This window comes from Oncorhynchus kisutch, linkage group LG20 (assembly GCF_002021735.2).
Source record: "Oncorhynchus kisutch isolate 150728-3 linkage group LG20, Okis_V2, whole genome shotgun sequence".
In the NCBI taxonomy this organism is placed as follows: Eukaryota; Metazoa; Chordata; class Actinopteri; order Salmoniformes; family Salmonidae; genus Oncorhynchus; species Oncorhynchus kisutch.
Genome location: NC_034193.2, coordinates 33,286,837 through 33,312,936, shown reverse-complemented (window position 1 = coordinate 33,312,936; position 26,100 = coordinate 33,286,837). Strand labels below are relative to the sequence as shown.

General features: G+C 39.2%; 26 non-coding genes across 26 annotated transcripts; all 26 read right to left on the bottom strand.

Moving 5' to 3' along the window:
* Window positions 1-211: 211 nt before the first annotated feature.
* Window positions 212-284, bottom strand: trnar-ucg (transfer RNA arginine (anticodon UCG)). Its single transcript has one exon. It is a non-coding gene; the product is annotated as a tRNA-Arg (tRNA).
* Window positions 285-928: 644 nt separating this feature from the next.
* Window positions 929-1,001, bottom strand: trnar-ucg (transfer RNA arginine (anticodon UCG)). Its single transcript has one exon. It is a non-coding gene; the product is annotated as a tRNA-Arg (tRNA).
* Window positions 1,002-1,287: 286 nt separating this feature from the next.
* trnar-ucg (transfer RNA arginine (anticodon UCG)) lies at window positions 1,288-1,360 on the bottom strand. Its single transcript has one exon. It is a non-coding gene; the product is annotated as a tRNA-Arg (tRNA).
* A 1,282-nt stretch (window positions 1,361-2,642) lies between these two features.
* trnar-ucg (transfer RNA arginine (anticodon UCG)) lies at window positions 2,643-2,715 on the bottom strand. Its single transcript has one exon. It is a non-coding gene; the product is annotated as a tRNA-Arg (tRNA).
* A 1,283-nt stretch (window positions 2,716-3,998) lies between these two features.
* On the bottom strand, window positions 3,999-4,071 carry trnar-ucg (transfer RNA arginine (anticodon UCG)). The gene has a single exon. It is a non-coding gene; the product is annotated as a tRNA-Arg (tRNA).
* Window positions 4,072-4,715: 644 nt separating this feature from the next.
* On the bottom strand, window positions 4,716-4,788 carry trnar-ucg (transfer RNA arginine (anticodon UCG)). Its single transcript has one exon. It is a non-coding gene; the product is annotated as a tRNA-Arg (tRNA).
* A 1,558-nt stretch (window positions 4,789-6,346) lies between these two features.
* On the bottom strand, window positions 6,347-6,419 carry trnar-ucg (transfer RNA arginine (anticodon UCG)). Its single transcript has one exon. It is a non-coding gene; the product is annotated as a tRNA-Arg (tRNA).
* A 1,283-nt stretch (window positions 6,420-7,702) lies between these two features.
* Window positions 7,703-7,775, bottom strand: trnar-ucg (transfer RNA arginine (anticodon UCG)). The gene has a single exon. It is a non-coding gene; the product is annotated as a tRNA-Arg (tRNA).
* Window positions 7,776-8,061: 286 nt separating this feature from the next.
* On the bottom strand, window positions 8,062-8,134 carry trnar-ucg (transfer RNA arginine (anticodon UCG)). Its single transcript has one exon. It is a non-coding gene; the product is annotated as a tRNA-Arg (tRNA).
* A 1,283-nt stretch (window positions 8,135-9,417) lies between these two features.
* Window positions 9,418-9,490, bottom strand: trnar-ucg (transfer RNA arginine (anticodon UCG)). Its single transcript has one exon. It is a non-coding gene; the product is annotated as a tRNA-Arg (tRNA).
* Window positions 9,491-11,132: 1,642 nt separating this feature from the next.
* On the bottom strand, window positions 11,133-11,205 carry trnar-ucg (transfer RNA arginine (anticodon UCG)). Its single transcript has one exon. It is a non-coding gene; the product is annotated as a tRNA-Arg (tRNA).
* Window positions 11,206-11,852: 647 nt separating this feature from the next.
* Window positions 11,853-11,925, bottom strand: trnar-ucg (transfer RNA arginine (anticodon UCG)). The gene has a single exon. It is a non-coding gene; the product is annotated as a tRNA-Arg (tRNA).
* A 286-nt stretch (window positions 11,926-12,211) lies between these two features.
* trnar-ucg (transfer RNA arginine (anticodon UCG)) lies at window positions 12,212-12,284 on the bottom strand. Its single transcript has one exon. It is a non-coding gene; the product is annotated as a tRNA-Arg (tRNA).
* A 1,644-nt stretch (window positions 12,285-13,928) lies between these two features.
* Window positions 13,929-14,001, bottom strand: trnar-ucg (transfer RNA arginine (anticodon UCG)). Its single transcript has one exon. It is a non-coding gene; the product is annotated as a tRNA-Arg (tRNA).
* Window positions 14,002-14,287: 286 nt separating this feature from the next.
* Window positions 14,288-14,360, bottom strand: trnar-ucg (transfer RNA arginine (anticodon UCG)). The gene has a single exon. It is a non-coding gene; the product is annotated as a tRNA-Arg (tRNA).
* Window positions 14,361-15,007: 647 nt separating this feature from the next.
* trnar-ucg (transfer RNA arginine (anticodon UCG)) lies at window positions 15,008-15,080 on the bottom strand. Its single transcript has one exon. It is a non-coding gene; the product is annotated as a tRNA-Arg (tRNA).
* A 286-nt stretch (window positions 15,081-15,366) lies between these two features.
* trnar-ucg (transfer RNA arginine (anticodon UCG)) lies at window positions 15,367-15,439 on the bottom strand. The gene has a single exon. It is a non-coding gene; the product is annotated as a tRNA-Arg (tRNA).
* Window positions 15,440-16,086: 647 nt separating this feature from the next.
* trnar-ucg (transfer RNA arginine (anticodon UCG)) lies at window positions 16,087-16,159 on the bottom strand. The gene has a single exon. It is a non-coding gene; the product is annotated as a tRNA-Arg (tRNA).
* Window positions 16,160-17,165: 1,006 nt separating this feature from the next.
* Window positions 17,166-17,238, bottom strand: trnastop-uca (transfer RNA opal suppressor (anticodon UCA)). The gene has a single exon. It is a non-coding gene; the product is annotated as a tRNA-Sec (tRNA).
* Window positions 17,239-18,521: 1,283 nt separating this feature from the next.
* On the bottom strand, window positions 18,522-18,594 carry trnar-ucg (transfer RNA arginine (anticodon UCG)). The gene has a single exon. It is a non-coding gene; the product is annotated as a tRNA-Arg (tRNA).
* A 647-nt stretch (window positions 18,595-19,241) lies between these two features.
* On the bottom strand, window positions 19,242-19,314 carry trnar-ucg (transfer RNA arginine (anticodon UCG)). The gene has a single exon. It is a non-coding gene; the product is annotated as a tRNA-Arg (tRNA).
* Window positions 19,315-20,238: 924 nt separating this feature from the next.
* On the bottom strand, window positions 20,239-20,311 carry trnar-ucg (transfer RNA arginine (anticodon UCG)). The gene has a single exon. It is a non-coding gene; the product is annotated as a tRNA-Arg (tRNA).
* A 1,281-nt stretch (window positions 20,312-21,592) lies between these two features.
* trnar-ucg (transfer RNA arginine (anticodon UCG)) lies at window positions 21,593-21,665 on the bottom strand. The gene has a single exon. It is a non-coding gene; the product is annotated as a tRNA-Arg (tRNA).
* A 1,643-nt stretch (window positions 21,666-23,308) lies between these two features.
* On the bottom strand, window positions 23,309-23,381 carry trnar-ucg (transfer RNA arginine (anticodon UCG)). Its single transcript has one exon. It is a non-coding gene; the product is annotated as a tRNA-Arg (tRNA).
* A 288-nt stretch (window positions 23,382-23,669) lies between these two features.
* trnar-ucg (transfer RNA arginine (anticodon UCG)) lies at window positions 23,670-23,742 on the bottom strand. The gene has a single exon. It is a non-coding gene; the product is annotated as a tRNA-Arg (tRNA).
* A 286-nt stretch (window positions 23,743-24,028) lies between these two features.
* Window positions 24,029-24,101, bottom strand: trnar-ucg (transfer RNA arginine (anticodon UCG)). Its single transcript has one exon. It is a non-coding gene; the product is annotated as a tRNA-Arg (tRNA).
* Between the last annotated feature and the right edge of the window lie 1,999 nt (window positions 24,102-26,100).

Below are 26,100 nucleotides of genomic sequence, written 5' to 3'. Positions count from 1 at the left end.
CGAATGAGGAAAGCTAGTGATTTTAACAAGTACAGAAGATACTCTTTCCTTCAATCTTGTGATGCAGATTCAGACACAATCATTCTCAGGCCTTGCAGTCTTAGATTATAAAGTTGAACAACAATGTCCAAGCTTTTCAAAGCAACAAGACCAATGCCTTATTTAGGGAATTTGTAAACATGTTCAAATTAGCTGAGCTAATGAAATTAAACGACCACGAAGGGACTCGAACCCTCAATCTTCTGATTCGAAGTCAGACGCCTTATCCATTAGGCCACGCAGTCTATGTGATAACTCCCTATTTGACATCATACAGACTTTGCTATGCCACAGTAGACAAAGTTGTGAACCTGTCCGAATGAGGAAAGCTAGTGATATTTAACAAGTAAGAAGAGACCTTTTCCCTCAATCTTGCGATGCCGAATCAGACACAATATTTCTCAGGCCTTTCAGTCTTAGATTATAAAAGTTGAAGAACAGTGTCCAAGCTTTTCAAAGCAATGAGACCAATGCCTTATTTCGGGAATTTGCAAACATGTTCAAATTAGCTTAGCTAATGAAATTAAACGACCACGAAGGGACTCAAACCCTCAATCTTCTGGTTCGAAGGAAGACGCCTTATCCATTAGGCATCGCAGTCTATGTGATACATCCCTATTTGACATCATACAGACTTTGAAATATGCCACAGTAGACATCAAAGTTGTGAACCTGTCCGAATGAGGAAAGCTAGTGATATTTAACAAGTAAGAAGAGACCTTTTCCCTCAATCTTGCGATGCCGAATCAGACACAATATTTCTCAGGCCTTTCAGTCTTAGATTATAAAAGTTGAACAACAGTGTCCAAGCATTTCAAAGCAATGAGACCAATGCCTTATTTCGGGAATTTGTAAACATGTTCAAATTAGCTGAGCTAATGAAATTAAACGACCACGAAGGGACTCGAACCCTCAATCTTCTGATTCGAAGTCAGACGCCTTATCCATTAGGCCACGCAGTCTATGTGATAACTCCCTATTTGACATCATACAGACTTTGCTATGCCACAGTAGACATCAAAGTTGTGAACCTGTCCGAATGAGGAAAGCTAGTGATATTTAACAAGTAAGAAGAGACCTTTTCCCTCAATCTTGCGATGCCGAATCAGACACAATATTTCTCAGGCCTTTCAGTCTTAGATTATAAAAGTTGAACAACAGTGTCCAAGCTTTTCAAAGGAATGAGACCAATGCCTTATTTCGGGAATTTGCAAACATGTTCAAATTAGCTGAGCTAATGAAATTAAACGACCACGAAGGGACTCGAACCCTCAATCTTCTGATTCGAAGTCAGACGCCTTATCCATTAGGCCACGCAGTCTATGTGATACATTCCTATTTGACATCATACAGACTTTGCTATGCCACAGTAGACATCAAAGTTGTGAACCTGTCCGAATGAGGAAAGCTAGTGATATTTAACAAGTAAGAAGAGACCTTTTCCCTCAATCTTGCGATGCCGAATCAGACACAATATTTCTCAGGCCTTTCAGTCTTAGATTATAAAAGTTGAACAACAGTGTCCAAGCTTTTCAAAGCAATGAGACCAATGCCTTATTTCGGGAATTTGCAAACATGTTCAAATTAGCTTAGCTAATGAAATTAAACGACCACGAAGGGACTCGAACCCTCAATCTTCTGGTTCGAAGTCAGACGCCTTATCCATTAGGCATCGCAGTCTATGTGATACATCCCTATTTGACATCATACAGACTTTGAAATATGCCACAGTAGACATCAAAGTTGTAACCTGTCCGAATGAGGAAAGCTAGTGATATTTAACAAGTAAGAAGAGACCTTTTCCCTCAATCTTGCGATGCCGAATCAGACACAATATTTCTCAGGCCTTTCAGTCTTAGATTATAAAAGTTGAACAACAGTGTCCAAGCTTTTCAAAGCAATGAGACCAATGCCTTATTTCGGGAATTTGCAAACATTTTCAAATTTGCTGAGCTAATGAAATTAAACGACCATGAAGGGACTCGAACGCTCAATCTTCTGATTCGAAGTCAGACGCCTTATCCATTAGGCCACGCAGTCTATGTGATACATTCCTATTTGACATCATACAGACTTTGCTATGCCACAGTAGACATCAAAGTTGTGAACCTGTCCGAATGAGGAAAGCTAGTGATTTTTAACAAGTACAAAGATACTCTTTCCTTCAATCTTGTGATGCAGATTCAGACACAATCATTCTCAGGCCTTGCAGTCTTAGATTATTAAAGTTGAACAACAATGTCCAAGCTTTTCAAAGCAACAAGACCAATGCCTTATTTAGGGAAATTGCAAACATGTACGAATTAGCTGAGCTAATGAAATTAAATGACCCTATTTGACATCATAGAGACTTTGCTATGCCACAGTAGACATCAAAGTTGTGAACCTGTCCGAATGAGGAAAGCTAGTGATATTTAACAAGTAAGAAGAGACCTTTTCCCTCAATCTTGCGATGCCGAATCAGACACAATATTTCTCAGGCCTTTCAGTCTTAGATTATAAAAGTTGAACAACAGTGTCCAAGCATTTCAAAGCAATGAGACCAATGCCTTATTTCGGGAATTTGTAAACATGTTCAAATTAGCTGAGCTAATGAAATTAAACGACCACGAAGGGACTCGAACCCTCAATCTTCTGATTCGAAGTCAGACGCCTTATCCATTAGGCCACGCAGTCTATGTGATAACTCCCTATTTGACATCATACAGACTTTGCTATGCAACAGTAGACATCAAAGTTGTGAACCTGTCCGAATGAGGAAAGCTAGTGATATTTAACAAGTAAGAAGAGACCTTTTCCCTCAATCTTGCGATGCCGAATCAGACACAATATTTCTCAGGCCTTTCAGTCTTAGATTATAAAAGTTGAACAACAGTGTCCAAGCTTTTCAAAGCAATGAGACCAATGCCTTATTTCGGGAATTTGCAAACATGTTCAAATTTGCTGAGCTAATGAAATTAAACGACCATGAAGGGACTCGAACGCTCAATCTTCTGATTCGAAGTCAGACGCCTTATCCATTAGGCCACGCAGTCTATGTGATACATTCCTATTTGACATCATACAGACTTTGCTATGCCACAGTAGACATCAAAGTTGTGAACCTGTCCGAATGAGGAAAGCTAGTGATTTTTAACAAGTACAAAGATACTCTTTCCTTCAATCTTGTGATGCAGATTCAGACACAATCATTCTCAGGCCTTGCAGTCTTAGATTATTAAAGTTGAACAACAATGTCCAAGCTTTTCAAAGCAACAAGACCAATGCCTTATTTAGGGAAATTGCAAACATGTACGAATTAGCTGAGCTAATGAAATTAAATGACCCTATTTGACATCATACAGACTTTGCTATGCCACAGTAGACATCAAAGTTGTGAACCTGTCCGAATGAGGAAAGCTAGTGATATTTAACAAGTAAGAAGAGACCTTTTCCCTCAATCTTGCGATGCCGAATCAGACACAATATTTCTCAGGCCTTTCAGTCTTAGATTATAAAAGTTGAAGAACAGTGTCCAAGCTTTTCAAAGCAATGAGACCAATGCCTTATTTCGGGAATTTGCAAACATGTTCAAATTAGCTTAGCTAATGAAATTAAACGACCACGAAGGGACTCAAACCCTCAATCTTCTGGTTCGAAGTCAGACGCCTTATCCATTAGGCATCGCAGTCTATGTGATACATCCCTATTTGACATCATACAGACTTTGAAATATGCCACAGTAGACATCAAAGTTGTGAACCTGTCCGAATGAGGAAAGCTAGTGATATTTAACAAGTAAGAAGAGACCTTTTCCCTCAATCTTGCGATGCCGAATCAGACACAATATTTCTCAGGCCTTTCAGTCTTAGATTATAAAAGTTGAACAACAGTGTCCAAGCATTTCAAAGCAATGAGACCAATGCCTTATTTCGGGAATTTGTAAACATGTTCAAATTAGCTGAGCTAATGAAATTAAACGACCACGAAGGGACTCGAACCCTCAATCTTCTGATTCGAAGTCAGACGCCTTATCCATTAGGCCACGCAGTCTATGTGATAACTCCCTATTTGACATCATACAGACTTTGCTATGCCACAGTAGACAAAGTTGTGAACCTGTCCGAATGAGGAAAGCTAGTGATATTTAACAAGTAAGAAGAGACCTTTTCCCTCAATCTTGCGATGCCGAATCAGACACAATATTTCTCAGGCCTTTCAGTCTTAGATTATAAAAGTTGAAGAACAGTGTCCAAGCTTTTCAAAGCAATGAGACCAATGCCTTATTTCGGGAATTTGCAAACATGTTCAAATTAGCTTAGCTAATGAAATTAAACGACCACGAAGGGACTCAAACCCTCAATCTTCTGGTTCGAAGGAAGACGCCTTATCCATTAGGCATCGCAGTCTATGTGATACATCCCTATTTGACATCATACAGACTTTGAAATATGCCACAGTAGACATCAAAGTTGTGAACCTGTCCGAATGAGGAAAGCTAGTGATATTTAACAAGTAAGAAGAGACCTTTTCCCTCAATCTTGCGATGCCGAATCAGACACAATATTTCTCAGGCCTTTCAGTCTTAGATTATAAAAGTTGAACAACAGTGTCCAAGCATTTCAAAGCAATGAGACCAATGCCTTATTTCGGGAATTTGTAAACATGTTCAAATTAGCTGAGCTAATGAAATTAAACGACCACGAAGGGACTCGAACCCTCAATCTTCTGATTCGAAGTCAGACGCCTTATCCATTAGGCCACGCAGTCTATGTGATAACTCCCTATTTGACATCATACAGACTTTGCTATGCAACAGTAGACATCAAAGTTGTGAACCTGTCCGAATGAGGAAAGCTAGTGATATTTAACAAGTAAGAAGAGACCTTTTCCCTCAATCTTGCGATGCCGAATCAGACACAATATTTCTCAGGCCTTTCAGTCTTAGATTATAAAAGTTGAACAACAGTGTCCAAGCTTTTCAAAGCAATGAGACCAATGCCTTATTTCGGGAATTTGCAAACATGTTCAAATTTTCTGAGCTAATGAAATTAAACGACCATGAAGGGACTCGAACGCTCAATCTTCTGATTCGAAGTCAGACGCCTTATCCATTAGGCCACGCAGTCTATGTGATACATTCCTATTTGACATCATACAGACTTTGCTATGCCACAGTAGACATCAAAGTTGTGAACCTGTCCGAATGAGGAAAGCTAGTGATTTTTAACAAGTACAAAGATACTCTTTCCTTCAATCTTGTGATGCAGATTCAGACACAATCATTCTCAGGCCTTGCAGTCTTAGATTATTAAAGTTGAACAACAATGTCCAAGCTTTTCAAAGCAACAAGACCAATGCCTTATTTAGGGAAATTGCAAACATGTACGAATTAGCTGAGCTAATGAAATTAAATGACCCTATTTGACATCATACAGACTTTGCTATGCCACAGTAGACATCAAAGTTGTGAACCTGTCCGAATGAGGAAAGCTAGTGATATTTAACAAGTAAGAAGAGACCTTTTCCCTCAATCTTGCGATGCCGAATCAGACACAATATTTCTCAGGCCTTTCAGTCTTAGATTATAAAAGTTGAACAACAGTGTCCAAGCTTTTCAAAGCAATGAGACCAATGCCTTATTTCGGGAATTTGCAAACATGTTCAAATTTTCTGAGCTAATGAAATTAAACGACCATGAAGGGACTCGAACGCTCAATCTTCTGATTCGAAGTCAGACGCCTTATCCATTAGGCCACGCAGTCTATGTGATACATTCCTATTTGACATCATACAGACTTTGCTATGCCACAGTAGACATCAAAGTTGTGAATCTGTCCGAATGAGGAAAGCTAGTGATTTTTAACAAGTACAAAGATACTCTTTCCTTCAATCTTGTGATGCAGATTCAGACACAATCATTCTCAGGCCTTGCAGTCTTAGATTATTAAAGTTGAACAACAATGTCCAAGCTTTTCAAAGCAACAAGACCAATGCCTTATTTAGGGAAATTGCAAACATGTACGAATTAGCTGAGCTAATGAAATTAAATGACCCTATTTGACATCATACAGACTTTGCTATGCCACAGTAGACATCAAAGTTGTGAACCTGTCCGAATGAGGAAAGCTAGTGATATTTAACAAGTAAGAAGAGACCTTTTCCCTCAATCTTGCGATGCCGAATCAGACACAATATTTCTCAGGCCTTTCAGTCTTAGATTGTAAAAGTTGAAGAACAGTGTCCAAGCTTTTCAAAGCAATGAGACCAATGCCTTATTTCGGGAATTTGTAAACATGTTCAAATTAGCTGAGCTAATGAAATTAAACGACCACGAAGGGACTCGAACCCTCAATCTTCTGATTCGAAGTCAGACGCCTTATCCATTAGGCCACGCAGTCTATGTGATAACTCCCTATTTGACATCATACAGACTTTGCTATGCAACAGTAGACATCAAAGTTGTGAACCTGTCCGAATGAGGAAAGCTAGTGATATTTAACAAGTAAGAAGAGACCTTTTCCCTCAATCTTGCGATGCCGAATCAGACACAATATTTCTCAGGCCTTTCAGTCTTAGATTATAAAAGTTGAACAACAGTGTCCAAGCTTTTCAAAGCAATGAGACCAATGCCTTATTTCGGGAATTTGCAAACATGTTCAAATTTGCTGAGCTAATGAAATTAAACGACCATGAAGGGACTCGAACGCTCAATCTTCTGATTCGAAGTCAGACGCCTTATCCATTAGGCCACGCAGTCTATGTGATACATTCCTATTTGACATCATACAGACTTTGCTATGCCACAGTAGACATCAAAGTTGTGAACCTGTCCGAATGAGGAAAGCTAGTGATTTTTAACAAGTACAAAGATACTCTTTCCTTCAATCTTGTGATGCAGATTCAGACACAATCATTCTCAGGCCTTGCAGTCTTAGATTATTAAAGTTGAACAACAATGTCCAAGCTTTTCAAAGCAACAAGACCAATGCCTTATTTAGGGAAATTGCAAACATGTACGAATTAGCTGAGCTAATGAAATTAAATGACCCTATTTGACATCATACAGACTTTGCTATGCCACAGTAGACATCAAAGTTGTGAACCTGTCCGAATGAGGAAAGCTAGTGATATTTAACAAGTAAGAAGAGACCTTTTCCCTCAATCTTGCGATGCCGAATCAGACACAATATTTCTCAGGCCTTTCAGTCTTAGATTATAAAAGTTGAAGAACAGTGTCCAAGCTTTTCAAAGCAATGAGACCAATGCCTTATTTCGGGAATTTGCAAACATGTTCAAATTAGCTTAGCTAATGAAATTAAACGACCACGAAGGGACTCAAACCCTCAATCTTCTGGTTCGAAGGAAGACGCCTTATCCATTAGGCATCGCAGTCTATGTGATACATCCCTATTTGACATCATACAGACTTTGAAATATGCCACAGTAGACATCAAAGTTGTGAACCTGTCCGAATGACGAAAGCTAGTGATATTTAACAAGTAAGAAGAGACCTTTTCCCTCAATCTTGCGATGCCGAATCAGACACAATATTTCTCAGGCCTTTCAGTCTTAGATTATAAAAGTTGAACAACAGTGTCCAAGCATTTCAAAGCAATGAGACCAATGCCTTATTTCGGGAATTTGTAAACATGTTCAAATTAGCTGAGCTAATGAAATTAAACGACCACGAAGGGACTCGAACCCTCAATCTTCTGATTCGAAGTCAGACGCCTTATCCATTAGGCCACGCAGTCTATGTGATAACTCCCTATTTGACATCATACAGACTTTGCTATGCCACAGTAGACATCAAAGTTGTGAACCTGTCCGAATGAGGAAAGCTAGTGATATTTAACAAGTAAGAAGAGACCTTTTCCCTCAATCTTGCGATGCCGAATCAGACACAATATTTCTCAGGCCTTTCAGTCTTAGATTATAAAAGTTGAACAACAGTGTCCAAGCTTTTCAAAGGAATGAGACCAATGCCTTATTTCGGGAATTTGCAAACATGTTCAAATTAGCTGAGCTAATGAAATTAAACGACCACGAAGGGACTCGAACCCTCAATCTTCTGATTCGAAGTCAGACGCCTTATCCATTAGGCCACGCAGTCTATGTGATACATTCCTATTTGACATCATACAGACTTTGCTATGCCACAGTAGACATCAAAGTTGTGAACCTGTCCGAATGAGGAAAGCTAGTGATATTTAACAAGTAAGAAGAGACCTTTTCCCTCAATCTTGCGATGCCGAATCAGACACAATATTTCTCAGGCCTTTCAGTCTTAGATTATAAAAGTTGAACAACAGTGTCCAAGCTTTTCAAAGCAATGAGACCAATGCCTTATTTCGGGAATTTGCAAACATGTTCAAATTAGCTTAGCTAATGAAATTAAACGACCACGAAGGGACTCGAACCCTCAATCTTCTGGTTCGAAGTCAGACGCCTTATCCATTAGGCATCGCAGTCTATGTGATACATCCCTATTTGACATCATACAGACTTTGAAATATGCCACAGTAGACATCAAAGTTGTAAACCTGTCCGAATGAGGAAAGCTAGTGATATTTAACAAGTAAGAAGAGACCTTTTCCCTCAATCTTGCGATGCCGAATCAGACACAATATTTCTCAGGCCTTTCAGTCTTAGATTATAAAAGTTGAACAACAGTGTCCAAGCTTTTCAAAGCAATGAGACCAATGCCTTATTTCGGGAATTTGCAAACATTTTCAAATTTGCTGAGCTAATGAAATTAAACGACCAGGAAGGGACTCGAACGCTCAATCTTCTGATTCGAAGTCAGACGCCTTATCCATTAGGCCACGCAGTCTATGTGATACATTCCTATTTGACATCATACAGACTTTGCTATGCCACAGTAGACATCAAAGTTGTGAACCTGTCCGAATGAGGAAAGCTAGTGATTTTTAACAAGTACAAAGATACTCTTTCCTTCAATCTTGTGATGCAGATTCAGACACAATCATTCTCAGGCCTTGCAGTCTTAGATTATTAAAGTTGAACAACAATGTCCAAGCTTTTCAAAGCAACAAGACCAATGCCTTATTTAGGGAAATTGCAAACATGTACGAATTAGCTGAGCTAATGAAATTAAATGACCCTATTTGACATCATAGAGACTTTGCTATGCCACAGTAGACATCAAAGTTGTGAACCTGTCCGAATGAGGAAAGCTAGTGATATTTAACAAGTAAGAAGAGACCTTTTCCCTCAATCTTGCGATGCCGAATCAGACACAATATTTCTCAGGCCTTTCAGTCTTAGATTATAAAAGTTGAACAACAGTGTCCAAGCTTTTCAAAGGAATGAGACCAATGCCTTATTTCGGGAATTTGCAAACATGTTCAAATTAGCTGAGCTAATGAAATTAAACGACCACGAAGGGACTCGAACCCTCAATCTTCTGATTCGAAGTCAGACGCCTTATCCATTAGGCCACGCAGTCTATGTGATACATTCCTATTTGACATCATACAGACTTTGCTATGCCACAGTAGACATCAAAGTTGTGAACCTGTCCGAATGAGGAAAGCTAGTGATATTTAACAAGTAAGAAGAGACCTTTTCCCTCAATCTTGCGATGCCGAATCAGACACAATATTTCTCAGGCCTTTCAGTCTTAGATTATAAAAGTTGAACAACAGTGTCCAAGCTTTTCAAAGCAATGAGACCAATGCCTTATTTCGGGAATTTGCAAACATGTTCAAATTAGCTTAGCTAATGAAATTAAACGACCACGAAGGGACTCGAACCCTCAATCTTCTGGTTCGAAGTCAGACGCCTTATCCATTAGGCATCGCAGTCTATGTGATACATCCCTATTTGACATCATACAGACTTTGAAATATGCCACAGTAGACATCAAAGTTGTAAACCTGTCCGAATGAGGAAAGCTAGTGATATTTAACAAGTAAGAAGAGACCTTTTCCCTCAATCTTGCGATGCCGAATCAGACACAATATTTCTCAGGCCTTTCAGTCTTAGATTATAAAAGTTGAACAACAGTGTCCAAGCTTTTCAAAGCAATGAGACCAATGCCTTATTTCGGGAATTTGCAAACATTTTCAAATTTGCTGAGCTAATGAAATTAAACGACCATGAAGGGACTCGAACGCTCAATCTTCTGATTCGAAGTCAGACGCCTTATCCATTAGGCCACGCAGTCTATGTGATACATTCCTATTTGACATCATACAGACTTTGCTATGCCACAGTAGACATCAAAGTTGTGAACCTGTCCGAATGAGGAAAGCTAGTGATTTTTAACAAGTACAAAGATACTCTTTCCTTCAATCTTGTGATGCAGATTCAGACACAATCATTCTCAGGCCTTGCAGTCTTAGATTATTAAAGTTGAACAACAATGTCCAAGCTTTTCAAAGCAACAAGACCAATGCCTTATTTAGGGAAATTGCAAACATGTACGAATTAGCTGAGCTAATGAAATTAAATGACCCTATTTGACATCATAGAGACTTTGCTATGCCACAGTAGACATCAAAGTTGTGAACCTGTCCGAATGAGGAAAGCTAGTGATATTTAACAAGTAAGAAGAGACCTTTTCCCTCAATCTTGCGATGCCGAATCAGACACAATATTTCTCAGGCCTTTCAGTCTTAGATTATAAAAGTTGAAGAACAGTGTCCAAGCTTTTCAAAGCAATGAGACCAATGCCTTATTTCGGGAATTTGCAAACATGTTCAAATTAGCTTAGCTAATGAAATTAAACGACCACGAAGGGACTCAAACCCTCAATCTTCTGGTTCGAAGTCAGACGCCTTATCCATTAGGCCACGCAGTCTATGTGATAACTCCCTATTTGACATCATACAGACTTTGCTATGCCACAGTAGACATCAAAGTTGTGAACCTGTCCGAATGAGGAAAGCTAGTGATATTTAACAAGTAAGAAGAGACCTTTTCCCTCAATCTTGCGATGCCGAATCAGACACAATATTTCTCAGGCCTTTCAGTCTTAGATTATAAAAGTTGAACAACAGTGTCCAAGCTTTTCAAAGGAATGAGACCAATGCCTTATTTCGGGAATTTGCAAACATGTTCAAATTAGCTAAGCTAATGAAATTAAACGACCACGAAGGGACTCGAACCCTCAATCTTCTGATTCGAAGTCAGACGCCTTATCCATTAGGCCACGCAGTCTATGTGATAACTCCCTATTTGACATCATACAGACTTTGCTATGCCACAGTAGACATCAAAGTTGTGAACCTGTCCGAATGAGGAAAGCTAGTGATATTTAACAAGTAAGAAGAGACCTTTTCCCTCAATCTTGCGATGCCGAATCAGACACAATATTCCTCAGGGCTTTCAGTCTTAGATTATAAAAGTTGAAGAACAGTGTCCAAGCTTTTCAAAGCAATGAGACCAATGCCTTATTTCGGGAATTTGCAAACATGTTCAAATTAGCTTAGCTAATGAAATTAAACGACCACGAAGGGACTCAAACCCTCAATCTTCTGATTCGAAGTCAGACGCCTTATCCATTAGGCATCGCAGTCTATGTGATACATCCCTATTTGACAACATACAGACTTTGAAATATGCCACAGTAGACATCAAAGTTGTGAACCTGTCCGAATGAGGAAAGCTAGTGATATTTAACAAGTAAGAAGAGACCTTTTCCCTCAATCTTGCGATGCCGAATCAGACACAATATTTCTCAGGCCTTTCAGTCTTAGATTATAAAAGTTGAACAACAGTGTCCAAGCTTTTCAAAGGAATGAGACCAATGCCTTATTTCGGGAATTTGCAAACATGTTCAAATTAGCTGAGCTAATGAAATTAAACGACCACGAAGGGACTCGAACCCTCAATCTTCTGATTCGAAGTCAGACGCCTTATCCATTAGGCCACGCAGTCTATGTGATACATTCCTATTTGACATCATACAGACTTTGCTATGCCACAGTAGACATCAAAGTTGTGAACCTGTCCGAATGAGGAAAGCTAGTGATATTTAACAAGTAAGAAGAGAACTTTTCCCTCAATCTTGCGATGCCGAATCAGACACAATATTTCTCAGGCCTTTCAGTCTTAGATTATAAAAGTTGAACAACAGTGTCCAAGCTTTTCAAAGGAATGAGACCAATGCCTTATTTCGGGAATTTGCAAACATGTTCAAATTAGCTGAGCTAATGAAATTAAACGACCACGAAGGGACTCGAACCCTCAATCTTCTGATTCGAAGTCAGACGCCTTATCCATTAGGCCACGCAGTCTATGTGATACATTCCTATTTGACATTATACAGACTTTGCTATGCCACAGTAGACATCAAAGTTGTGAACCTGTCCGAATGAGGAAAGCTAGTGATATTTAACAAGTAAGAAGAGACCTTTTCCCTCAATCTTGCGATGCCGAATCAGACACAATATTTCTCAGGCCTTTCAGTCTTAGATTATAAAAGTTGAACAACAGTGTCCAAGCTTTTCAAAGCAATGAGACCAATGCCTTATTTCGGGAATTTGCAAACATGTTCAAATTAGCTTAGCTAATGAAATTAAACGACCACGAAGGGACTCGAACCCTCAATCTTCTGGTTCGAAGTCAGACGCCTTATCCATTAGGCATCGCAGTCTATGTGATACATCCCTATTTGACATCATACAGACTTTGAAATATGCCACAGTAGACATCAAAGTTGTAAACCTGTCCGAATGAGGAAAGCTAGTGATATTTAACAAGTAAGAAGAGACCTTTTCCCTCAATCTTGCGATGCCGAATCAGACACAATATTTCTCAGGCCTTTCAGTCTTAGATTATAAAAGTTGAACAACAGTGTCCAAGCTTTTCAAAGCAATGAGACCAATGCCTTATTTCGGGAATTTGCAAACATTTTCAAATTTGCTGAGCTAATGAAATTAAACGACCATGAAGGGACTCGAACGCTCAATCTTCTGATTCGAAGTCAGACGCCTTATCCATTAGGCCACGCAGTCTATGTGATACATTCCTATTTGACATCATACAGACTTTGCTATGCCACAGTAGACATCAAAGTTGTGAACCTGTCCGAATGAGGAAAGCTAGTGATTTTTAACAAGTACAAAGATACTCTTTCCTTCAATCTTGTGATGCAGATTCAGACACAATCATTCTCAGGCCTTGCAGTCTTAGATTATTAAAGTTGAACAACAATGTCCAAGCTTTTCAAAGCAACAAGACCAATGCCTTATTTAGGGAAATTGCAAACATGTACGAATTAGCTGAGCTAATGAAATTAAATGACCCTATTTGACATCATACAGACTTTGCTATGCCACAGTAGACATCAAAGTTGTGAACCTGTCCGAATGAGGAAAGCTAGTGATATTTAACAAGTAAGAAGAGACCTTTTCCCTCAATCTTGCGATGCCGAATCAGACACAATATTTCTCAGGCCTTTCAGTCTTAGATTATAAAAGTTGAAGAACAGTGTCCAAGCTTTTCAAAGCAATGAGACCAATGCCTTATTTCGGGAATTTGCAAACATGTTCAAATTAGCTTAGCTAATGAAATTAAACGACCACGAAGGGACTCAAACCCTCAATCTTCTGGTTCGAAGGAAGACGCCTTATCCATTAGGCATCGCAGTCTATGTGATACATCCCTATTTGACATCATACAGACTTTGAAATATGCCACAGTAGACATCAAAGTTGTGAACCTGTCCGAATGAGGAAAGCTAGTGATATTTAACAAGTAAGAAGAGACCTTTTCCCTCAATCTTGCGATGCCGAATCAGACACAATATTTCTCAGGCCTTTCAGTCTTAGATTATAAAAGTTGAACAACAGTGTCCAAGCATTTCAAAGCAATGAGACCAATGCCTTATTTCGGGAATTTGTAAACATGTTCAAATTAGCTGAGCTAATGAAATTAAACGACCACGAAGGGACTCGAACCCTCAATCTTCTGATTCGAAGTCAGACGCCTTATCCATTAGGCCACGCAGTCTATGTGATAACTCCCTATTTGACATCATACAGACTTTGCTATGCCACAGTAGACATCAAAGTTGTGAACCTGTCCGAATGAGGAAAGCTAGTGATATTTAACAAGTAAGAAGAGACCTTTTCCCTCAATCTTGCGATGCCGAATCAGACACAATATTTCTCAGGCCTTTCAGTCTTAGATTATAAAAGTTGAACAACAGTGTCCAAGCTTTTCAAAGGAATGAGACCAATGCCTTATTTCGGGAATTTGCAAACATGTTCAAATTAGCTAAGCTAATGAAATTAAACGACCACGAAGGGACTCGAACCCTCAATCTTCTGATTCGAAGTCAGACGCCTTATCCATTAGGCCACGCAGTCTATGTGATAACTCCCTATTTGACATCATACAGACTTTGCTATGCCACAGTAGACATCAAAGTTGTGAACCTGTCCGAATGAGGAAAGCTAGTGATATTTAACAAGTAAGAAGAGACCTTTTCCCTCAATCTTGCGATGCCGAATCAGACACAATATTTCTCAGGGCTTTCAGTCTTAGATTATAAAAGTTGAAGAACAGTGTCCAAGCTTTTCAAAGCAATGAGACCAATGCCTTATTTCGGGAATTTGCAAACATGTTCAAATTAGCTTAGCTAATGAAATTAAACGACCACGAAGGGACTCAAACCCTCAATCTTCTGATTCGAAGTCAGACGCCTTATCCATTAGGCATCGCAGTCTATGTGATACATCCCTATTTGACAACATACAGACTTTGAAATATGCCACAGTAGACATCAAAGTTGTGAACCTGTCCGAATGAGGAAAGCTAGTGATATTTAACAAGTAAGAAGAGACCTTTTCCCTCAATCTTGCGATGCCGAATCAGACACAATATTTCTCAGGCCTTTCAGTCTTAGATTATAAAAGTTGAACAACAGTGTCCAAGCTTTTCAAAGGAATGAGACCAATGCCTTATTTCAGGAATTTGCAAACATGTTCAAATTAGCTGAGCTAATGAAATTAAACGACCACGAAGGGACTCGAACCCTCAATCTTCTGATTCGAAGTCAGACGCCTTATCCATTAGGCCACGCAGTCTATGTGATACATTCCTATTTGACATCATACAGACTTTGCTATGCCACAGTAGACATCAAAGTTGTGAACCTGTCCGAATGAGGAAAGCTAGTGATATTTAACAAGTAAGAAGAGACCTTTTCCCTCAATCTTGCGATGCCGAATCAGACACAATATTTCTCAGGCCTTTCAGTCTTAGATTATAAAAGTTGAACAACAGTGTCCAAGCTTTTCAAAGGAATGAGACCAATGCCTTATTTCGGGAATTTGCAAACATGTTCAAATTAGCTAAGCTAATGAAATTAAACGACCACGAAGGGACTCGAACCCTCAATCTTCTGATTCGAAGTCAGACGCCTTATCCATTAGGCCACGCAGTCTATGTGATAACTCCCTATTTGACATCATACAGACTTTGCTATGCCACAGTAGACATCAAAGTTGTGAACCTGTCCGAATGAGGAAAGCTAGTGATATTTAACAAGTAAGAAGAGACCTTTTCCCTCAATCTTGCGATGCCGAATCAGACACAATATTTCTCAGGGCTTTCAGTCTTAGATTATAAAAGTTGAAGAACAGTGTCCAAGCTTTTCAAAGCAATGAGACCAATGCCTTATTTCGGGAATTTGCAAACATGTTCAAATTAGCTTAGCTAATGAAATTAAACGACCACGAAGGGACTCAAACCCTCAATCTTCTGATTCGAAGTCAGACGCCTTATCCATTAGGCATCGCAGTCTATGTGATACATCCCTATTTGACAACATACAGACTTTGAAATATGCCACAGTAGACATCAAAGTTGTGAACCTGTCCGAATGAGGAAAGCTAGTGATATTTAACAAGTAAGAAGAGACCTTTTCCCTCAATCTTGCGATGCCGAATCAGACACAATATTTCTCAGGCCTTTCAGTCTTAGATTATAAAAGTTGAACAACAGTGTCCAAGCTTTTCAAAGGAATGAGACCAATGCCTTATTTCGGGAATTTGCAAACATGTTCAAATTAGCTGAGCTAATGAAATTAAACGACCACGAAGGGACTCGAACCCTCAATCTTCTGATTCGAAGTCAGACGCCTTATCCATTAGGCCACGCAGTCTATGTGATACATTCCTATTTGACATCATACAGACTTTGCTATGCCACAGTAGACATCAAAGTTGTGAACCTGTCCGAATGAGGAAAGCTAGTGATATTTAACAAGTAAGAAGAGACCTTTTCCCTCAATCTTGCGATGCCGAATCAGACACAATATTTCTCAGGCCTTTCAGTCTTAGATTATAAAAGTTGAAGAACAGTGTCCAAGCTTTTCAAAGCAATGAGACCAATGCCTTATTTCGGGAATTTGCAAACATGTTCAAATTAGCTTAGCTAATGAAATTAAACGACCACGAAGGGACTCAAACCCTCAATCTTCTGGTTCGAAGTCAGACGCCTTATCCATTAGGCATCGCAGTCTATGTGATACATCCCTATTTGACATCATACAGACTTTGAAATATGCCACAGTAGACATCAAAGTTGTGAACCTGTCCGAATGAGGAAAGCTAGTGATATTTAACAAGTAAGAAGAGACCTTTTCCCTCAATCTTGCGATGCCGAATCAGACACAATATTTCTCAGGCCTTTCAGTCTTAGATTATAAAAGTTGAACAACAGTGTCCAAGCATTTCAAAGCAATGAGACCAATGCCTTATTTCGGGAATTTGTAAACGTGTTCAAATTAGCTGAGCTAATGAAATTAAACGACCACGAAGGGACTCAAACCCTTTATCTACTGATTCGAAGTCAGACGCCTTATCCATTAGGCCACGCAGTCTATGTGATAACTCCCTATTTGACATCATACAGACTTTGCTATGCCACAGTAGACATCAAAGTTGTGAACCTGTCCGAATGAGGAAAGCTAGTGATATTTAACAAGTAAGAAGAGACCTTTTCCCTCAATCTTGCGATGCCGAATCAGACACAATATTTCTCAGGCCTTTCAGTCTTAGATTATAAAAGTTGAACAACAGTGTCCAAGCTTTTCAAAGGAATGAGACCAATGCCTTATTTCGGGAATTTGCAAACATGTTCAAATTAGCTGAGCTAATGAAATTAAACGACCACGAAGGGACTCGAACCCTCAATCTTCTGATTTGAAGTCAGACGCCTTATCCATTAGGCCACGCAGTCTATGTGATACATTCCTATTTGACATCATACAGACTTTGCTATGCCACAGTAGACATCAAAGTTGTGAACCTGTCCGAATGAGGAAAGCTAGTGATATTTAACAAGTAAGAAGAGACCTTTTCCCTCAATCTTGCGATGCCGAATCAGACACAATATTTCTCAGGCCTTTCAGTCTTAGATTATAAAAGTTCAACAACAGTGTCCAAGCTTTTCAAAGGAATGAGACCAATGCCTTATTTCGGGAATTTGCAAACATGTTCAAATTAGCTGAGCTAATGAAATTAAACGACCACGAAGGGACTCAAACCCTCAATCTTCTGATTCGAAGTCAGACGCCTTATCCATTAGGCCACGCAGTCTATGTGATACATTCCTATTTGACATCTTACAGACTTTGCTATGCCACAGTAGACATCAAAGTTGTGAACCTGTCCGAATGAGGAAAGCTAGTGATTTTTAACAAGTACAAAGATACTCTTTCCTTCAATCTTGTGATGCATATTCAGACACAATAATTCTCAGGCCTTGCAGTCTTAGATTATTAAAGTTGAACAACAATGTCCAAGCTTTTCAAAGCAACAAGACCAATGCCTTATTTAGGGAAATTGCAAACATGTACGAATTAGCTGAGCTAATGAAATTAAATGACCCTATTTGACATCATACAGACTTTGCTATGCCACAGTAGACATCAAAGTTGTGAACCTGTCCGAATGAGGAAAGCTAGTGATATTTAACAAGTAAGAAGAGACCTTTTCCCTCAATCTTGCGATGCCGAATCAGACACAATATTTCTCAGGCCTTTCAGTCTTAGATTATAAGAGTTGAACAACAGTGTCCAAGCTTTTCAAAGCAATGAGACCAATGCCTTATTTCGGGAATTTGCAAACATGTTCAAATTAGCTTAGCTAATGAAATTAAACGACCACAAAGGGACTCGAACCCTCAATCTTCTGGTTCGAAGTCAGACGCCTTATCCATTAGGCATCGCAGTCTATGTGATACATCCCTATTTGACATCATACAGACTTTGAAATATGCCACAGTAGACATCAAAGTTGTAAACCTGTCCGAATGAGGAAAGCTAGTGATATTTAACAAGTAAGAAGAGACCTTTTCCCTCAATCTTGCGATGCCGAATCAGACACAATATTTCTCAGGCCTTTCAGTCTTAGATTATAAAAGTTGAACAACAGTGTCCAAGCTTTTCAAAGCAATGAGACCAATGCCTTATTTCGGGAATTTGCAAACATGTTCAAATTAGCTAAGCTAATGAAATTAAACGACCACGAAGGGACTCGAACCCTCAATCTTCTGATTCGAAGTCAGACGCCTTATCCATTAGGCCACGCAGTCTATGTGATAATTCCCTATTTGACATCATACAGACTTTGCTATGCCACAGTAGACATCAAAGTTGTGAACCTGTCCGAATGAGGAAAGCTAGTGATATTTAACAAGTAAGAAGAGACCTTTTCCCTCAATCTTGCGATGCCGAATCAGACACAATATTTCTCAGGGCTTTCAGTCTTAGATTATAAAAGTTGAAGAACAGTGTCCAAGCTTTTCAAAGCAATGAGACCAATGCCTTATTTCGGGAATTTGCAAACATGTTCAAATTAGCTTAGCTAATGAAATTAAACGACCACGAAGGGACTCAAAGCCTCAATCTTCTGATTCGAAGTCAGACGCCTTATCCATTAGGCATCGCAGTCTATGTGATACATCCCTATTTGACAACATACAGACTTTGAAATATGCCACAGTAGACATCAAAGTTGTGAACCTGTCCGAATGAGGAAAGCTAGTGATATTTAACAAGTAAGAAGAGACCTTTTCCCTCAATCTTGCGATGCCGAATCAGACACAATATTTCTCAGGCCTTTCAGTCTTAGATTATAAAAGTTCAACAACAGTGTCCAAGCTTTTCAAAGGAATGAGACCAATGCATTATTTCGGGAATTTGCAAACATGTTCAAATTAGCTGAGCTAATGAAATTAAACGACCACGAAGGGACTCGAACCCTCAATCTTCTGATTCGAAGTCAGACGCCTTATCCATTAGGCCACGCAGTCTATGTGATACATTCCTATTTGACATCATACAGACTTTGCTATGCCACAGTAGACATCAAAGTTGTGAACCTGTCCGAATGAGGAAAGCTAGTGATTTTTAACAAGTACAAAGATACTCTTTCCTTCAATCTTGTGATGCATATTCAGACACAATAATTCTCAGGCCTTGCAGTCTTAGATTATTAAAGTTGAACAACAATGTCCAAGCTTTTCAAAGCAACAAGACCAATGCCTTATTTAGGGAAATTGCAAACATGTACGAATTAGCTGAGCTAATGAAATTAAATGACCCTATTTGACATCATACAGACTTTGCTATGCCACAGTAGACATCAAAGTTGTGAACCTGTCCGAATGAGGAAAGCTAGTGATATTTAACAAGTAAGAAGAGACCTTTTCCCTCAATCTTGCGATGCCGAATCAGACACAATATTTCTCAGGGCTTTCAGTCTTAGATTATAAAAGTTGAAGAACAATGTCCAAGCTTTTCAAAGCAATGAGACCAATGCCTTATTTCGGGAATTTGCAAACATGTTCAAATTAGCTTAGCTAATGAAATTAAACGACCACGAAGGGACTCAAACCCTCAATCTTCTGGTTCGAAGTCAGACGCCTTATCCATTAGGCATCGCAGTCTATGTGATACATCCCTATTTGACAACATACAGACTTTGAAATATGCCACAGTAGACATCAAAGTTGTGAACCTGTCCGAATGAGGAAAGCTAGTGATATTTAACAAGTAAGAAGAGACCTTTTCCCTCAATCTTGCGATGCCGAATCAGACACAATATTTCTCAGGCCTTTCAGTCTTAGATTATAAAAGTTGAACAACAGTGTCCAAGCTTTTCAAAGGAATGAGACCAATGCCTTATTTCGGGAATTTGCAAACATGTTCAAATTAGCTGAGCTAATGAAATTAAACGACCACGAAGGGACTCGAACCCTCAATCTTCTGATTCGAAGTCAGACGCCTTATCCATTAGGCCACGCAGTCTATGTGATACATTCCTATTTGACATCATACAGACTTTGCTATGCCACAGTAGACATCAAAGTTGTGAACCTGTCCGAATGAGGAAAGCTAGTGATATTTAACAAGTAAGAAGAGACCTTTTCCCTCAATCTTGCGATGCCGAATCAGACACAATATTTCTCAGGCCTTTCAGTCTTAGATTATAAAAGTTGAACAACAGTGTCCAAGCTTTTCAAAGCAATGAGACCAATGCCTTATTTCGGGAATTTGCAAACATTTTCAAATTTGCTGAGCTAATGAAATTAAACGACCATGAAGGGACTCAAACGCTCAATCTTCTGATTCGAAGTCAGACGCCTTATCCATTAGGCCACGCAGTCTATGTGATACATTCCTATTTGACATCATACAGACTTTGCTATGCCACAGTAGACATCAAAGTTGTGAACCTGTCCGAATGAGGAAAGTTAGTGATTTTTAACAAGTACAAAGATACTCTTTCCTTCAATCTTGTGATGCATATTCAGACACAATAATTCTCAGGCCTTGCAGTCTTAGATTATTAAAGTTGAACAACAATGTCCAAGCTTTTCAAAGCAACAAGACCAATGCCTTATTTAGGGAAATTGCAAACATGTACGAATTAGCTGAGCTAATGAAATTAAATGACCCTATTTGACATCATACAGACTTTGCTATGCCACAGTAGACATCAAAGTTGTGAACCTGTCCGAATGAGGAAAGCTAGTGATATTTAACAAGTAAGAAGAGACCTTTTCCCTCAATCTTGCGATGCCGAATCAGACACAATATTTCTCAGGCCTTTCAGTCTTAGATTATAAAAGTTGAAGAACAGTGTCCAAGCTTTTCAAAGCAATGAGACCAATGCCTTATTTCGGGAATTTGCAAACATGTTCAAATTAGCTTAGCTAATGAAATTAAACGACCACGAAGGGACTCAAACCCTCAATCTTCTGATTCGAAGTCAGACGCCTTATCCATTAGGCACGCAGTCTATGTGATACATCCCTATTTGACATCATACAGACTTTGAATATGCCACAGTAGACATCAAAGTTGTGAACCTGTCCGAATGAGGAAAGCTAGTGATATTTAACAAGTAAGAAGAGACCTTTTCCCTCAATCTTGCGATGCCGAATCAGACACAATATTTCTCAGGCCTTTCAGTCTTAGATTATAAAAGTTGAACAACAGTGTCCAAGCTTTTCAAAGCAATGAGACCAATGCCTTATTTCGGGAATTTGCAAACATGTTCAAATTAGCTGAGCTAATGAAATTAAACGACCACGAAGGGACTCGAACCCTCAATCTTCTGATTCGAAGTCAGACGCCTTATCCATTAGGCCACGCAGTCTATGTGATACATCCCTATTTGACATCATACAGACTTTGATATGCCACAGTAGACATCAAAGTTGTGAACCTGTCCGAATGAGGAAAGCTAGTGATATTTAACAAGTAAGAAGAGACCTTTTCCCTCAATCTTGCGATGCCGAATCAGACACAATATTTCTCAGGCCTTTCAGTCTTAGATTATAAAAGTTGAACAACAGTGTCCAAGCTTTTCAAAGCAATGAGACCAATGCCTTATTTCGGGAATTTGCAAACATGTTCAAATTAGCTGAGCTAATGAAATTAAACGACCACGAAGGGACTCGAACCCTCAATCTTCTGATTCGAAGTCAGACGCCTTATCCATTAGGCATCGCAGTCTATGTGATACATTCCTATTTGACATCATACAGACTTTGAATATGCCACAGTAGACATCAAAGTTGTGAACCTGTCCGAATGAGGAAAGCTAGTGATATTTAACAAGTAAGAAGAGACCTTTTCCCTCAATCTTGCGATGCCGAATCAGACACAATATTTCTCAGGCCTTTCAGTCTTAGATTATAAAAGTTGAACAACAGTGTCCAAGCTTTTCAAAGCAATGAGACCAATGCCTTATTTCGGGAATTTGCAAACATGTTCAAATTTAGCTGAGCTAATGAAATTAAACGACCATGAAGGGACTCGAACGCTCAATCTTCTGATTCGAAGTCAGACGCCTTATCCATTAGGCCACGCAGTCTATGTGATACATTCCTATTTGACATCATACAGACTTTGCTATGCCACAGTAGACATCAAAGTTGTGAATCTGTCCGAATGAGGAAAGCTAGTGATTTTTAACAAGTACAAAGATACTCTTTCCTTCAATCTTGTGATGCATATTCAGACACAATAATTCTCAGGCCTTGCAGTCTTAGATTATTAAAGTTGAACAACAATGTCCAAGCTTTTCAAAGCAACAAGACCAATGCCTTATTTAGGGAAATTGCAAACATGTACGAATTAGCTGAGCTAATGAAATTAAATGACCCTATTTGACATCATACAGACTTTGCTATGCCACAGTAGACATCAAAGTTGTGAACCTGTCCGAATGAGGAAAGCTAGTGATATTTAACAAGTAAGAAGAGACCTTTTCCCTCAATCTTGCGATGCCGAATCAGACACAATATTTCTCAGGCCTTTCAGTCTTAGATTATAAAAGTTGAACAACAGTGTCCAAGCTTTTCAAAGCAATGAGACCAATGCCTTATTTCGGGAATTTGCAAACATGTTCAAATTAGCTTAGCTAATGAAATTAAACGACCACGAAGGGACTCGAACCCTCAATCTTCTGGTTCGAAGTCAGACGCCTTATCCATTAGGCATCGCAGTCTATGTGATACATCCCTATTTGACATCATACAGACTTTGAAATATGCCACAGTAGACATCAAAGTTGTGAACCTGTCCGAATGAGGAAAGCTAGTGATATTTAACAAGTAAGAAGAGACCTTTTCCCTCAATCTTGCGATGCCGAATCAGACACAATATTTCTCAGGCCTTTCAGTCTTAGATTATAAAAGTTGAACAACAGTGTCCAAGCTTTCAAAGCAATGAGACCAATGCCTTATTTCGGGAATTTGCAAACATGTTCAAATTAGCTGAGCTAATGAAATTAAACGACCACGAAGGGACTCGAACCCTCAATCTTCTGATTCGAAGTCAGACGCCTTATCCATTAGGCCACGCAGTCTATGTGATACATCCCTATTTGACATCATACAGACTTTGCATATGCCACAGTAGACATCAAAGTTGTGAACCTGTCCGAATGAGGAAAGCTAGTGATATTTAACAAGTAAGAAGAGACCTTTTCCCTCAATCTTGCGATGCCGAATCAGACACAATATTTCTCAGGCCTTTCAGTCTTAGATTATAAAAGTTGAACAACAGTGTCCAAGCTTTTCAAAGGCAATGAGACCAATGCCTTATTTCGGGAATTTGCAAACATGTTCAAATTAGCTGAGCTAATGAAATTAAACGACCACGAAGGGACTCGAACCCTCAATCTTCTGATTCGAAGTCAGACGCCTTATCCATTAGGCCACGCAGTCTATGTGATACATCCCTATTTGACATCATACAGACTTTGCTATGCCACAGTAGACATCAAAGTTGTGAACCTGTCCGAATGAGGAAAGCTAGTGATATTTAACAAGTAAGAAGAGACCTTTTCCCTCAATCTTGCGATGCCGAATCAGACACAATATTTCTCAGGCCTTTCAGTCTTAGATTATAAAAGTTGAACAACAGTGTCCAAGCTTTTCAAAGGAATGAGACCAATGCCTTATTTCGGGAATTTGCAAACATGTTCAAATTAGCTGAGCTAATGAAATTAAACGACCACGAAGGGACTCGAACCCTCAATCTTCTGATTCGAAGTCAGACGCCTTATCCATTAGGCCACGCAGTCTATGTGATACATTCCTATTTGACATCATACAGACTTTGCTATGCCACAGTAGACATCAAAGTTGTGAACCTGTCCGAATGAGGAAAGCTAGTGATATTTAACAAGTAAGAAGAGACCTTTTCCCTCAATCTTGCGATGCCGAATCAGACACAATATTTCTCAGGCCTTTCAGTCTTAGATTATAAAAGTTGAACAACAGTGTCCAAGCTTTTCAAAGCAATGAGACCAATGCCTTATTTCGGGAATTTGCAAACATGTTCAAATTAGCTGAGCTAATGAAATTAAACGACCACGAAGGGACTCGAACGCTCAATCTTCTGATTCGAAGTCAGACGCCTTATCCATTAGGCCACGCAGTCTATGTGATACATTCCTATTTGACATCATACAGACTTTGCTATGCCACAGTAGACATCAAAGTTGTGAACCTGTCCGAATGAGGAAAGCTAGTGATTTTTAACAAGTACAAAGATACTCTTTCCTTCAATCTTGTGATGCATATTCAGACACAATAATTCTCAGGCCTTGCAGTCTTAGATTATTAAAGTTGAACAACAATGTCCAAGCTTTTCAAAGCAACAAGACCAATGCCTTATTTAGGGAAATTGCAAACATGTACGAATTAGCTGAGCTAATGAAATTAAATGACCCTATTTGACATCATACAGACTTTGCTATGCCACAGTAGACATCAAAGTTGTGAACCTGTCCGAATGAGGAAAGCTAGTGATATTTAACAAGTAAGAAGAGACCTTTTCCCTCAATCTTGCGATGCCGAATCAGACACAATATTTCTCAGGGCCTTTCAGTCTTAGATTATAAAAGTTGAAGAACAGTGTCCAAGCTTTTCAAAGCAATGAGACCAATGCCTTATTTCGGGAATTTGCAAACATGTTCAAATTAGCTTAGCTAATGAAATTAAACGACCACGAAGGGACTCAAACCCTCAATCTTCTGGTTCGAAGTCAGACGCCTTATCCATTAGGCATCGCAGTCTATGTGATACATCCCTATTTGACATCATACAGACTTTGAAATATGCCACAGTAGACATCAAAGTTGTGAACCTGTCCGAATGAGGAAAGCTAGTGATATTTAACAAGTAAGAAGAGACCTTTTCCCTCAATCTTGCGATGCCGAATCAGACACAATATTTCTCAGGCCTTTCAGTCTTAGATTATAAAAGTTGAACAACAGTGTCCAAGCTTTTCAAAGCAATGAGACCAATGCCTTATTTCGGGAATTTGCAAACATGTTCAAATTAGCTGAGCTAATGAAATTAAACGACCATGAAGGGACTCGAACCCTCAATCTTCTGATTCGAAGTCAGACGCCTTATCCATTAGGCCACGCAGTCTATGTGATACATTCCTATTTGACATCATACAGACTTTGCTATGCAACAGTAGACATCAAAGTTGTGAACCTGTCCGAATGAGGAAAGCTAGTGATATTTAACAAGTAAGAAGAGACCTTTTCCCTCAATCTTGCGATGCCGAATCAGACACAATATTTCTCAGGCCTTTCAGTCTTAGATTATAAAAGTTGAACAACAGTGTCCAAGCTTTTCAAAGCAATGAGACCAATGCCTTATTTCGGGAATTTGCAAACATGTTCAAATTTGCTGAGCTAATGAAATTAAACGACCATGAAGGGACTCGAACGCTCAATCTTCTGATTCGAAGTCAGACGCCTTATCCATTAGGCCACGCAGTCTATGTGATACATTCCTATTTGACATCATACAGACTTTGCTATGCCACAGTAGACATCAAAGTTGTGAACCTGTCCGAATGAGGAAAGCTAGTGATTTTTAACAAGTACAAAGATACTCTTTCCTTCAATCTTGTGATGCAGATTCAGACACAATCATTCTCAGGCCTTGCAGTCTTAGATTATTAAAGTTGAACAACAATGTCCAAGCTTTTCAAAGCAACAAGACCAATGCCTTATTTAGGGAAATTGCAAACATGTACGAATTAGCTGAGCTAATGAAATT